Source organism: Sceloporus occidentalis, unplaced genomic scaffold, assembly GCF_023333645.1.
Source record: "Sceloporus occidentalis isolate IW3139 unplaced genomic scaffold, rSceOcc1.0.p SCAF_6, whole genome shotgun sequence".
NCBI lineage: Eukaryota > Metazoa > Chordata > Lepidosauria > Squamata > Phrynosomatidae > Sceloporus > Sceloporus occidentalis.
The window spans coordinates 101,562,258-101,572,192 of NW_028316986.1; the positions used below are offsets into that span (position 1 = coordinate 101,562,258).

General features: G+C 46.6%; 1 protein-coding gene across 1 annotated transcript in view; it reads right to left on the bottom strand.

Moving 5' to 3' along the window:
* The window catches only part of LOC149311197 (dermatan-sulfate epimerase), a 48,418-nt gene extending 40,246 nt beyond the window's left edge, over positions 1–8,172 (bottom strand). Inside the window, exon 1 of the mRNA XM_089530536.1 lies at positions 8,094–8,172. The gene's annotated coding sequence lies outside the window, so the exon portion shown is untranslated. The remainder of the gene's footprint in view (positions 1–8,093) is intronic.
* Positions 8,173–9,935: the final 1,763 nt, after the last annotated feature.

Genomic DNA, 9,935 nt, shown 5'->3' on the forward strand with positions numbered 1-9,935 from the left:
TACGCTTAAGTCTAAGAAAGCTCATGCTGCCAACTTTCCTTTCAGTGAGACTCAAAGGTGCTACAAGATCTCTCTATCATCATCACCATTATTATCATTATTAAATCCAAATGCAGCTGAAGAACTGGACTTAAATTGGCAACACTGATATCCTGTAGACTCATTCTCTGGGGCTGTGATCTGGAAGCGTGGAGGCAATTCCCTTGTTCAACCAGGGAATCCTGGGAATTGTAGTTTGTTGTGACATGTTGAGACACTGCTTTTACCGGCAGCCAGGGCTCCATGCATGAAATTCTGGGCTTGGTGGTTTGTTGTGCCCAGAATCCCATCATCGCAGGGAGCCTTGCAGTTAGAAGCAGTGCCAAACAGGATTATTTCTGCAGTATGGATGGCAATGGAAAAGAGAACGAAAAAGAGAGCCACAAAACAAAATTCTTGGAAGACAGGGCAGGGATGCCAACTGACCAGGTGCTCTGCCCATGCTCAGAGGCATATTTAATCACTAACACACACACACACACTCAGGGACATCACATTCACATCACACAACCCAAATGGTCCTGACAGTACAACAACGACCCTGAGAGGTAGGCTTGGGGCACTCTGCCCAAGCTCAGGAATTCAGAAATTCAAATGTCACTCTCAGGCACACACAGAAGTCCACAAGATCAAGCCATGATACCATGATCAAGTATTGCCTTTGTGTGCCTTAAAACTTATGTCTTACTTGGAAATCCAAGGCAATTGGGATTAAGCCAGCCAAGAAAGCAATCACTGTCCTCTCTCTGATTGGCTGAACTATTCCTCCAAACAGTTGGGGTTGGTTGGGCTTGCTCTGGCTCTCAGAGGGAGTCATTAGAGAGAGAGAGAGAGAGAGAGAGTTTTTTCTCCAGCCCAGGGTTGGTTGCTCTGCAGCAGTCTGGAGCTGAAAGGGCCAAAGTCGCCGAAAAGGCACTGAAAAAGAGTCAGGCGCGAAAATCACACGAAAAGCTCTGAAAAGTCCCCGTTTTCGCGTGAAAGTCGCGAAATTGGCAACACTGATCACCAGGGTTCCTGTCCTTTCAGAGCCCTTTCCTGTAGCATTCAAACTAGAATCCAAACTGGAGAGTGGTAAGCAGTGCTCAGAACTTTAATTCTAAATTGTTTGATTCTATTTGGCCATCTCAAGATAGTAATCCTGCCATAAGAGAAACTGTCTTTCTACAGTTCTTTTCCCTTCACTCTTTATACTGTACATGTGCTTTAACACTGACAAATACAGAGTGTGTTGAGATGAGCAGTATGACTGCAGACTTTGCTGGTAAGAGAGCCTGGGAAGACGATATTTTGATTTTAGAGTGGAATATTTTCAGAGCATCACACAATGATAGCTACATTCCACAGCATTATATATGCCACACAATCCTATGCATGTGTATTTGGAAGTTAGCACACCACCGTCTCAATAACTTACTCAAAAACTTACTCTTCCATTATATAATGCTTCTATATTATGTAGGACTGTCCTCAAAGGGAGGGGCATTTTTAATTCTAATTTTTTGTTTTGTTTTCTTTGAAATGGATAGAAGCAGAAAACTAAAAACACTTGCTCTTACATTTCTCCTTTCCTTCTTTAGCTTGTAGTGTCCCAGAATCTTAGTAGCAGCACATCTTAAAGTTCCATTAACCCATCACTCCTAATTTTTAAAGACAACAGAAGCAAGACATTTTCAGGCACACAAATGACAATTATTTTTAAAAGCAGGGGATCAAGCAGCCCTCCAGATATTGCTAGGCTGTAACTCCCAGCATTCCTATTAACAAATGCATATGCTTGCTAAGGCTGCTGGGAGTTATAGTCCAAAACATATGGAATGCCACATGATTCCCAACCTTGTTTTAAATAACATTTTATACAAATATGTGGGAGTAAATCTCAGATAATTAAATGATTATTCTGAGTAGATATGTATGGGATTATATTGTAAATCTCCCACAGTACAAAGCAAATAGGAAGTAGCTCACAGTCCAAGAAGGCTAAACCAGCAGCAACAATGGAGATTATCAGACGAGGGATGTCCTGTCCCTGTCCTTCCCGTGTGATTGTGGAAATAGGGTTGCCATAAGTCAGGACCTCCAAACTGGGACAAATGTAGGACAGAATTTTTAAATGGAGGGCACATTTTGAAAAAATGGAGGACGCTCAAAAATTGATGGTTTTTTTAAAAAAATTCATATAAATGCATGTTTCCTAGGCATGATAAAAATGGAGGACATTTGGCATTATTCCTAGACAGATGGCAGAAATGTGCTTCCCTTTCTGGCCAAAAACCACAAGAGGAGGAAGAATGGAAGAAGCAGAGGAGGAGGAAGCGGAGAAGAAGAAAAGGAGGAGGAAGAAGAAGAGGAAGTAGAGGAAGAAAAAGGGGAGGAAGAGGGGAAGGATGAGGTGGAGAAGAAGAGGAGGAGGAGGAAGAAGAGGAAAAAGAGGAGGAAGAAGAGGAAAAAGAGGAGGAAGAAGAGGAGGAGGAGAGGAGACAGAAGAAGAGGAGGAGGAGAAAGAAGAAGAAAGGCTCTTTCCCCTGCCTTGAAGCCTCCCTGGCCGGCGGAGGAAGCTTCAAGGCAGAGAGGAAAGGGTCTCCCCTCATGGAGAGACCCTTCCTCCCTGCCTTGAAGCCTCCGTGGCCGGCGGGGAAAGCGGCAAGGGAGGGGAAAAGGGCCTTGCCGAGGCGAAACCCTTTCCCCTGGCCCTCCCAGGCTGCCTCCCTGGCCGGCGGAGGAGGCCAAGCAGGGAACGAGCCTTGCTGAGGCGAGGCTCTTTTCCCTGCCTGGCATCGGTGGGGGTGGTGGGGGGTCCCGGGGGCGGGGCCAAACTGGGGCGGGACCGTGTGGCCACACCCCAAACTGGGAAAGTCCCACCCCCAGGCGGGATATGGCAACCCTATGTGGAAAGGACTTTCAGACGGGATTCGCACTTATCCCGTTGGGGAAGTGCGAATGATGGCGACTGCGCTCAGGCTTTCAGATGAAGTCCTGCAGATCCATCATTATCCCACCATTTCCTTGTCATTAAAGCAACATTGGCCAGCATTTTGCATTAAAGGAAGTTTGCATTAATGCAATGCTGCTTTAATGACAGGTTAATGGTGGGATCAACACTACAATTTGAAAGCCTTTTGTGCCATCGCAGTCATAGATGGGATAAGGATGGAGGAGTAATCCCGTCCCTATCCTGTCCCTGGGTGAAAATCTCCAATGGTGGCTTCTGATACCTCTTGCTTTACTTGCAGTGGGCTTTCTCCCTCTTTTGCCCCTTCTCTTTCCCCAGATCTCTACAAATCAGAGTAAAATCCATGGTTAAAGAGTCCAACTGGTAGCACATTTTTCTAACTCAAAAGATAACACCGTCTTGTTAATAGTGGCTCCTTCTACAAAGCAAAAAGAGTTTAAAATATATGAACATCCCACTCAGAAGTGTGCATCACCTTGTGGGTGACAGGAGGGAAAAGGGAACTTAAAACTCTTAACACGGCAATACAGGAAAAACAAAAATTGCAATAAGGCTCCCAGTTTGTTTACAAAATCTGGTATCTGTGTATTTAGATCTGGATTAATGAATAATCTGCAGCGTCCATGTTTATACCAGCAGTGGCAGGAGCCAGGGAGGGATCTTATGCATTTCTTTTTTTCTCTTCAGTTATAGAGATGTCCAAAAGCACTTCACATTTCACATGAGACATTTCTCTGAGACATCTGAATGGACACCTTCTATATTACATTTTAAAATGGAACCCACATTCCTTTAAAAAAGATTATACAACTTTGATGTGCCTCCCTTACAGGTAAGTAGGGTGGCCCTTCACATCCACTGGTATTACAGGAACAAGACCCCTGTGAAATTTGGAAAACCACTATATTTTTACCTGAGAGAATACTTCTCTAGGAATCTTTAGATCCTCCAGTGCCAGAAGCTGACTACAGAATTGTGCTGGAGAACCTACAAATGGCTAGAGAAGTGTTCTCTCTAGGAATCTCTAGTTCCTCCAGCTTGACTTCTGGCAGACGTTGTCCATAGAATCACAATGGAAGAACAAGAGATTTCTAGAGAGAACATATTAATCAAATCCATGAATAATCAAATCCCCAGAAATCAAAATTGCTAAAGTAGAGGGCTGAATGTATTCACATGTAGTTTTTCCCTAAACACCTACCCTGAGTTCTTTTTCAGCTTTCTTTTGACAGTCTTATTAGAGATTCTTTTTGATGACTTCTTGAGAGAACTTGGCAGTTTGTATTTGTGGTTTTGATAGCAATTGTTACAGAATTAGAACTATAACTATTCTGTATGGACAGAATACAGTTCAGAATAACAGAAGGGAGTACAGACAGGAGGCTCCGTGCCGTGCCGCCCCAGCAAGCCCTGTGTCTGTGCTGCCGAATCCCCATGCTGCAGCATAGATGTGCCTCAAAAAAAAGAGCTGCCTAGAGCAGCTTCTTTTTTGTGATACCGGAAGCAGGAAGGGGCACTGCCATGATGCCACTTCCTGCTAGTGACATCTGGTCACTGTATGGTGGTGGTGGCATCATGGCGGCCCCTGTTTGGATGGGAGGCCACCATGATGCTGGCGCCCATATGTATTAGGGTTCAGGAACATGCAGTTTCTGTGCACTCCTGAACCCTAATATCGCTGCCGCCACGCCACATAGTGCCCGTGTGTACTGAGCCAGAGTTTAAATACACTGAATGGGGTGAGCTTTCTACATTGGGTCACACTGTTCCAAATATTTGCATATATTGATGAAAAAAAAACCCTGACCTCAAACATGCACCTCCAACCTCATTCTCAGGGATGTTCAATCTTTAATGCAAATACAAAAAGCCCTACCTTGGTCAAACCAGAATGAGAATTGCATAACTTTCCAATATCATCAGGCTGCAACTTCCAGAGACCCTAGCCAGCAAACTAAATGGTGAGAAGGCTGGGAACTGTAGTACAAATTTATGGGGAAATCTTACATAACCTACCTAGGACCCATTCCCACTGCACAATTACAGTTCTATGATTCCACTTTAAATGCCATGACTGCATCCTATGGAACTTTGGGATTCATAGGCCCAGAACAGACAGGCCTTTGCGGTGCCCTGATCACATGCGAGGGTTGCCTGGTGGGTGGAGAAGCCACACACCCGGCAACCTTCGCATGTGATGAGGGCGCCACAGCTGTGGTGCGCCCACCAGATGGGGCGCGTAATGGTGATGTCACAGCTGCGCCGCTTCCAGACAGGGTGGCGCAGCTGCCATGTCATTGTGCCAGCTCTGGTGATTTGCGGCGCCGCAAAAAGGAGCCGCTTGCAGGCGATCCTTTTTTGCTCTGCAGCAGCGCCACAGAATTTGTTTGTTGTGGAGCTCCTGCAGAGCAAAGAGAGGCACCAGCAGGCCGCCCTTTTTGGGCGGTCTGTACCATGCCATAGTTAATTAGAATTATCTGGCTGAGAATTCTAACGACCTGAATTGTAAATTCCAGGATTCTATAGGCTGCAGCCAAGTAACTTAGGTGGGGTACAGACCGCCAGAAAGAGGTGGCTGAGAGCCGCCTCTCTTTTTCATGCAGCAGCACCACAGCAACCAAATTGTGTGGCGCGGTTGCACAAAAAAAGGAGCGGTGAAAAGCAGCTCCTTTTTGCGCCGCTGTAAACATCTGGCAGTGGTGCAAGCACGTTGTTGCTGCACGGCTCCATCTGCTGTGCAACAGTGACGTTATAGCTATGTGTGCCGTCTGGACAATGCCGCACAGCTATGGCATCATGGCGACGTGCTAGGGTTGCGGGGCATGTGCACGTGCCGCCCCAAGGCAACCCTAGCATGTCACCATGATGCTGCAAAGGGCCTGTCTGTACAGGGCCTTAAAGTGGAATCATAGCATTATAATTTTGAAGTATGAAAGGGCCTTTATGCACAAATGTGTACATTTGTTCCCAGCTGGAGTCACAGATGAACTTGGAGCAACATGGGAGAGCCATATGCTGTTTGTGGTCCAGACAGTGCAAAAGGATCAATTGTACAATTTAGCATTACCTATAAAAGTGGTCTGCGGCTGTTTTTTAAAATAAATGCAGGTGTAAGTCCCATTTGTCTTGAGGAAATTTTGTCGTTAACTGCCCTCCAGTTGACTTTGACTCCTGGCAACCCTATGGACGAGACATCTCCCAGACTCGTCTTCAAACTTTCTGCTCAAGTCCTACATGCTCATACCTGTGTCCTCCCCGATTGAGTCTAACCATCTGGCATGTGGTCTTCCTTGCTTTATACTGCCTTCCGCCCTTCCTAGTATTTTTAATTAGTCTTCTTTAATTAGTCATTTTTCCTCATGATGTGGCCAAAGTATGAGAGCCTCAATTTATTCATCCTTGCTTCCAATGAGAGTTCAGGCTTGATCTACTCTATAACCCACTTATTTGCCTTCTTGGCCTTCCACAGGATCCTCACCACTCTTCTCCAGTACCACATATCAAATACATTGATTTTCTTCCTATCAGCCTTTTTCATTGTCCAGCTTTCACATTAGTATATGGTGATGAGGAAAACGACGACTTGGACAATTCTCACTTCAAGGGTCCTAAACTCTCCCTGGAAGGCAAGATGATCAAACTGAGGCTGTTGCACTTTGGACTCATCATGAGAAGGCATGACTTACTAGAAAAGACAATAATGCTAGGAAAGGTGGAGGGGCACAGAAAGAGAGGAAGGCTGCATGCTAGATAGAAAGACTCAATCAGGACACATGTATGAACTTACAGGATCCAAGGAGAGCAGTGGAGGCCAGGCAGTCTTGGAATTGTTTCATCCACAGGGTCACTATGAGTCAGGAATGACTTGAAGGCAGTTAACAACAATCCTCACTTTGGTGTTCAGAAATGTATCTTTACACTTTATGATCTTGTCCAGTCCTTTCACAGCTGCCCTTCCCAATCTGTCTTCTTCTTATTTCTGAGCAAATATGCAACAGGGTCATTCTGTGAAGACCCGTGGCTGGCTGCAAGGTGGCATTGCTGCAGAGCAGCCCTGATCTCTGAAAGCATCACCACAAGAGGCTAAAATGTTAGACCTTTTTTCCCTGCCTAAACAACAACTTCACATTTAAGTGCCAAGATCTGCTTTCGTTTTGCTCTTGGGGTCTACAAGGGAGGCTGGCCTCTTGACTGCAGAACCAAAATGATGAACCAGTCAGAGTCTGAACAGTGCTCTCTCTCTCTCTCTCTCTCTCTCTCTCTCTCACACACACACACACACACACACACACACTGTTCTCTCACACATGCACAAACACTTTCTCTCGTTCACACACTCTTTCACACAAACCTTTCACACGCAAATATTCTCTCTGGCACACACATTTTCTCTCTCTCACATACACACAACACACACATTGTTCTTTCACACATACACAAACATATTCTGTCTCACACACACACACTCAGAGACAACTGTTCTCTCTCACAAATACTCTCTCTCACACACACAAATATTTTCTCTCACACACAAACATTCACACACACAACCAAATATTCTCTTTCACACACACTTACACACAGATATTCTTTCCCTCCCTCCCCTTCTCTCTCTCTCTCTCTCTCTCTCTCACCCCCTCCGGGCCCAACCCACTCCCCTTCCTTAGTTTTGGTCGGAGTCCCCAAGACGGAGGGAGATGAATCACTCGGCTCCTTTCCCACGACTTGCTTGGAAGAAGGGGAAAGGCCTCTCCCTCCCATCCCTGGAACTCGTCTTCTCCAACTTCCAACTTCTCTCCTCAAAAGGGACGTGTCTCCCTAGAAAGAGAGGGCAGAAAGTGTGTGTGTGTGTGGGGGGGTGTCCCAAGCCAGGGAGGGAGGCTGGCCCTGGGTGCGTTGCCCCCCCCTTTAGATGCCCAAAGAGGCACCTCCTGGCGACCCCTCGGGGGGATGGGGGTGGGCAACGCACCCAGGGCCAGCTTCCCTAGAGCAGCCCCCAATGCTCCCTGCTCTCTTTCTCCCCCTCACTTCCCCTCCAAGCCCAGAAGAAGCAGCAGCAGTAGAGGGAAGCCAGCGCCTCCTCTGCTCTCCTCTCCCTCTTTACCTCTGCTCTTCCTGGCGCAGCCTTCCTCACTCCATGGCGGGGAAGCCCACCAAGGCCCGGGGTGCCCCCTCCTTTGGCTTCTCCGGGACGAAGAAGCAGCAGCAGCAGCAGGAGGAGGAGGAGGAGGAGGAGGTCTCTGGCCGCAGCGCTGGAAGGATGCTGGTTTGGGGTGGAGAAAGGAGAGAGCCAGCGCAAGGAGAAGGGCTTTTGGAAGAAGAGGAGGAGGAGGAGGAGAAGGAGGCTCTCACGTCAGAGGAGGAGGAGGAGGAGGAGGAGGAGGAGGAGGAGGAGGGCAGGGGTTTGTGTCTCTGGGGAGGGGTCAGCCCCCCCCTGCAGTGAGAGGAGGAGGAGGAGGAAGCCTTTTCCCGCCAAAGCAGAGGGGTCTCTTGGAAGGGGACCCAATGTCTTGCAGCCCCTTTGAGACTCACTGAAAGAAAGTCAATGGCAGCAAGAGCTTTCCTAGGTTTCTGATCTACTTCCTCAGATGCAGTTGGATATCATCATCATCATCACCACAATAATGTAGAGAGAGCTTGTAGCCCCTTTGAGACTCACTTGAAAGAAATTGGCAGCATGAGCTTTCCTACTAGGCTTCAGTCTTCTTCCTCAGATGCATGCCTTCTTTTTCCCAAGCAGGGTGAGGAGGAGAGGCTTTCGCTGCCAAAGGAGGTCAAAAAGGAGGGCATGCGATGCAAGGGGAAAAAATGGAGGACCTGTCCACCTATAAATGTAGACTGAACTCTACGAAAGTGCCTGCTGCCCGCTTCTTTCTTTCCTTTTTGAGTCCCAAAGCTGCTACAAGAGGTCTCCCATTGCCCAAAATTGCGTGTGGTAGTCTATCTTGCAATAACATGAAACCCCATGATTGCGTTCAGATTGCCATTGGGTTATACTTCCAATTTCCCTTGTCTGATAAAGTCCAGAGGACTCTCTCCATACTGATGCTCCAGATTAGGCCTGCACAACTTGGTCATAGATAGGGGCCAAAATTAAAATAAGCTAAACTTCTTAGGGCCGCAGATAGATTTCAATTAAATATTTACTATTAATAATAATTAATATTAATTAGTATGCATTATTTATATAGCGCTGTAGATTTGCACAAAGATGTACATACAAACAATAAAATAGATACGAATAAATCTGCCCATGGCATACAATCTAAGAAATAGTAGCATAATACATATAAATAATACATAACAATACAGGAAAGGGTTTAGTAAAACATCCCCCTTCTCCTGTGCCCAGCCCTCTTTTCTCAGGAGAAAGCCAAAGAGCAGAGGAGCCTTGTCTGTCTTTCTCTTCCTCTGCCCAGATCTCTTTTTGGGAGAAAGCCAAGCAATGGAGGAGCTTTGAGGAGCAAATGTTCGCCACATCCTCGTGGGCCGCCTGAAATCTTTTGGTGGGCCATATGTTGTTCAGTTGTGCAGGCCTGCTCCAGACTCACATATAGCTATAGATTTGACTTCCAGGAATGGAAATCCCTACTTCTCTGTCAAGGCTCGGAAAGGGCATTTTGGAGGGAAGATTGGAATGGAGGTCCAAGGAAAGGAGGGACTCTGGTCACCCTGACACACAGCCCCACCGAAGAGGAGCAAGAACACTGCAAAATCAGTGGCATATAGTCTTGGCCTCAAGGAGAGAGTGACCAGAAATGCTCTCTTTTTGAGGACATGTCTTAGATTGCAGCCTTCTCTCCAGGTGGACTTCTCAAATGTCCACTTTTTGGAGCATGGTGAAGAAGCATGGATTTACACTGATATGAGCTTTCACCTGCTCATATTCTACTTTTTCCCTTGAATGTCCTCCATTTTAAAGTGCTTTGCCCTCAGGGTGACCAGA